General features: G+C 41.0%; 1 long non-coding RNA gene across 1 annotated transcript in view; it reads right to left on the reverse strand.

Moving 5' to 3' along the window:
• The window catches only part of LOC123956492, a 4781-nt gene extending 3455 nt beyond the window's left edge, over positions 1-1326 (reverse strand). The window contains exons 1-2 of the long non-coding RNA XR_006821553.1: positions 657-1326; positions 311-417 (exon numbers count right to left, since the gene is read on the reverse strand). This is a non-coding gene — a long non-coding RNA (uncharacterized LOC123956492). The remainder of the gene's footprint in view (positions 1-310; positions 418-656) is intronic.
• Positions 1327-4279: the final 2953 nt, after the last annotated feature.

A 4279-nucleotide genomic window follows, 5' to 3' on the forward strand; every position in this document is an offset into this window, starting at 1 on the left:
CATATTCACACACACACACACACACACACACACACACACACACACACACACACACACACACACACACACACACACACACACACACCTCTGTCAGTCACATTTGTCCATACCAGCAGAGGGGAGGACTCCCCAACCGAAACACACGGGTAATCCTCACCACTGAACAGTCCACTTTCATGTATGATGGATTACCATAGCATGTCAACAAATCCATCAAAGTGTTGGCAGGATGAGGCCTTGAGTCCCCTGAGTAAAAGGGAGCGAGAGAGAGGTTTAAATATATGGAATTCTACATTTTACATAAACATACCTTTAAAAGTGCGTGCGTGCTTGCAGTTTTCAATATTTCATATGTCCTCCTGGTCATGTTGCCCTTGATGATTGATATCCCAGTTCATCAGTTTGGCAGTATAATGTCTGCAATACACAACACAAACACAGTAACACCCTCATGGTTACACTGTAAAGACATAAAAAATCAGAATCTGGTCTTATTATAAATGTTGTTACTGTTCACAAGCACACTTTCCTCTTTGTTCCATAGCTGACAACAAAAAATAGAATTTTGACTTTCCTTTTGTTCTCAAAAACCCTCACATGAGCAAAATACATATTAAAAACTGGGCTTATGCAAACTCACACACAGATACACACACCTGCTGTCTAGAAAAATGAAAACACAGAAATAACAGCATCTGGACTCAATCCTCATGTGGTCACTTTTCACCCACACACACCCACACACATGCCATGTTGGCAGCGTCTGACTGACTAATGCACGTCTAATCGTTGCGTGGTTGCTGCATAACTTTAAACCTTAATATACACAGATGTCCTGAACGGGGACCCGTTTTTTTAGTACCAGGCTGTAAAACATGTTTATTTATGCTGTAAAGGTGGCCATTGTAATATGGGGGTCTATGGGGAAGACTTGAAGGGTGTACACGTGATGGCCTCCACCCCCCCGTGTGTGAGTGTGTGATTACTCAAGCAGAATCCTGAGTTGAGTCTCATCAGCTGCCTCCCATTCTGCAATCAAGTCTCTTACAAGAACACAAGCGCTGTCACACTTGCTGTTACAGCAGTTCTGTCTTCTCTGCTCCAATCCCTGCCTCCAACAGGTGACCTGTAGGTTTTGCCTCTCAGTTATGGACCCTGCTTGGATCTGCTAACTCTTTGGACTCCGCTCTGGCACACACCACTCCTGGGAGGAATCCAGACAGGGGAAACCCTGTCCCTGGGTTCACTAGCTCCGCCGTAACAGTGCCGTTGTTGTAATGTTTCCATCTCAATTCCAAGTAGTTAACTGGGTATAACAAAGTTGAGTAGACAGGTAAAGGTGAAAGCTTTTTTTTTTTTTTAAAGTTCAAACTCTCCTGATGTACTTTAGCCAGAATAAACACTGTGATCTAAAGAAAAAAATATGTAGCTAAAAAAAAAGTAAATAAAATAGGAGTGGTGTGCTGTGATGTCAATCATCCTCCAGCAGGAATTTTATACCCAATGTGTGTTGTCTTACTAGAGTGGTATTTGATTAAAGTGAATAGTTCACTGGGTTCTGATTACTCTGATTAAAATTAAGTACCGACCCTGATGTGACAGCTTCGACAGCCATGACTTTTAAATATACAAGTATTTTAACATGACTGTGTACTGCAGCTTGCATAGAACAAGTGAATGTTTCTGTCCCCACTGAGCCACAGAGCTGCTTCTCATTCAGCTATTAGAGGCTAAAGTAGTTTGTCTGATTAGTCGAGTGTTTACCAGCCAGGCCTAATTCCTGACAGAGCCACAGTATCCATCCACATATCCATTTTAATTAACACTTCATCACAATTAGCTTTGTGATCAGCAGCACAGTGGGCTGGGGTGAACACTCTCTCTCTCTCTCACACACACTCACACTCTCTCACACACACACACACACACACACACACACACACACACACACACACACACACACACACTCCAGTGAATGAATGAAGAGCCTACAAAGGTGTTAGAATATTTTCCATCGACGTGTTCAGAGAAAAACATGAAAACATAATGGAGGTCAGCTGACCTCTCTACACTCCACAGAAACTGATGTGTAGCCTCTGCGCTGCACTGTGAAAGAGTAATTTTGCACCCAGTTTGAACTTCTCTATGCCTGCTGAGCAGTTGTAAGACAAACAGGGGACAGTAGAGGTTTGGGGTCAGGCTGGACAGAGAGAACAGAGTCTCAATTCTGTGGCCTGCTGGCACTCAAATTTTGACAATATAAACCACATCGCTGTTTAAGGTTGTGCAAGGTAACTGGGACATCTTAACATCCTGTACAGATATGTTTTCTTCTAGATATGACCGGTGTCTGAATACTACTGAGCAGTATCTGTCATTAGAGAAGGAATCAAATGCATTTGTAATAGATTTCACAAATGTGTTTCTACCTGAATTTATTGGACCATTTAAAAAATGGGGGTTAGGTAGGCAACTATTATATCATCACAATGAAGCAACTATGTGAACATACCCACACAAGTTGCAACCTGGGAAACAGGTTCAAAATATATTTTGTTGCACAGCCAACGGGATATTTTTTTATCCAGGTGGTTGCAATCTTTCTGGGTTTTTCAAAGGTCACAAAATAATTATTTTTCAGAAAATCGGATGCTTAGCTCTGTGGCTCAAATACTTGAGAAGACTGATGTCTTGATCCAAACATCAACACATCAACCAGCATTAGAACTGTGTATGATGTTTGCACAGCAACACAAAGCTCTCCGCACCAAGCAGTGTCAAAACACAACACAATTTGCCCACATGTATGATGAGCCGTTTCTATATTATTGCAAACACTGTCATTTATTCAGCAAATCTGATGTTCTGGCAAATTCAAAATAAATTATTTAAAAAAAAGAAAAAACTGGCGGTGTACACTAATATTTCTGTCACTTTGCAGGCTCTGCAGATACTGAATCTAGTCTTGTTTACACATTTCTCAGCTGTGTAACATTTCTAACGATTTGTTTGGCCTGTGTTAACCAATGCATCAAACCACAATCATTCATTATTAATTCATGAAAGCTTCATATCTACTCAAGCAAATTCTTAACCACAAGATTCCCACAACAAAACAGACCACTACAATTATACTACTATTCAGACCAAGGATTCATTAGCACCATCCAATCAGGCTTGCTCTGATGAGCTGACACTGATACAATAGCTGGATAGACTACTTAGGGCGCAAGGAGTCTGATTGAGCTGATGTATTTGAATTTTCTTGTGAGCATTGTTTTTTTGTTTTTTTTAAGACCTTCCTCTTGCTTCAGCCGTTTAAAAACATTAGTACCAACCCCACCTGATATGATTTTTGCTCTATCCCAGCTCACTAATTTGATACCTGATGCTGCACTGCAAACTAAACAAAGCACAACTGAGAGGAAGTTTTATATGAGATTATATTGAAATGAAAGATAGCATATTGATTTGAGCCTATTCTATTTAGTACTTAACTTAACGCGCCACTGTAGCAACATGTACAGTGAGGAAAATAAGTATTTGAACACCCTGCTATTTTGCAAGTTCTCCCACTTAGAAATCATGGAGGGGTCTGAAATTGTCATCGTAGGTGCATGTCCACTGTGAGAGACATAATCTAAAAAAAAAATCCAGAAATCACAATGTATGATTTTTTTAACTATTTATTTGTATGATACAGCTGCAAATAAGTATTTGAACACCTGTCTATCAGCTAGAATTCTGACTCTCAAAGACCTGTTAGTCTGCCTTCAAAATGTCCACCTCCACTCCATTTATTATCCTAAATTAGATGCATCTGTTTGAGGTCGTTAACTGCATAAAGACACCTGTCCACCCCATACAATCAGTAAGAATCCAACTACTAACATGGCCGAGACCAAAGAGCTGTCCAAAGACACTAGAGACAAAATTGTACACCTCCACAAGTCTGGAAAGGGCTAAAAAGGTCCACTGTTGGAGAAATCATTAGAAAATGGAAGAAGCTAAACATGACTGTCAATCTCCCTCGGACTGGGGCTCCATGCAAGATCTCACCTCGTGGGGTCTCAATGATCCTAAGAAAGGTGAGAAATCAGCCCAGAACTACACGGGAGGAGCTGGTCAATGACCTGAAAAGAGCTGGGACCACCGTTTCCAAGGTTACTGTTGGTAATACACTAAGACGTCATGGTTTGAAATCACGCATGGCACGGAAGGTTCCCCTGCTTAAACCAGCACATGTCAAGGCCCGTCTTCAGTTTGCCAATGACCATTT

Source organism: Micropterus dolomieu, linkage group LG18 (assembly GCF_021292245.1).
Source record: "Micropterus dolomieu isolate WLL.071019.BEF.003 ecotype Adirondacks linkage group LG18, ASM2129224v1, whole genome shotgun sequence".
Classification (NCBI taxonomy): Eukaryota; Metazoa; Chordata; class Actinopteri; order Centrarchiformes; family Centrarchidae; genus Micropterus; species Micropterus dolomieu.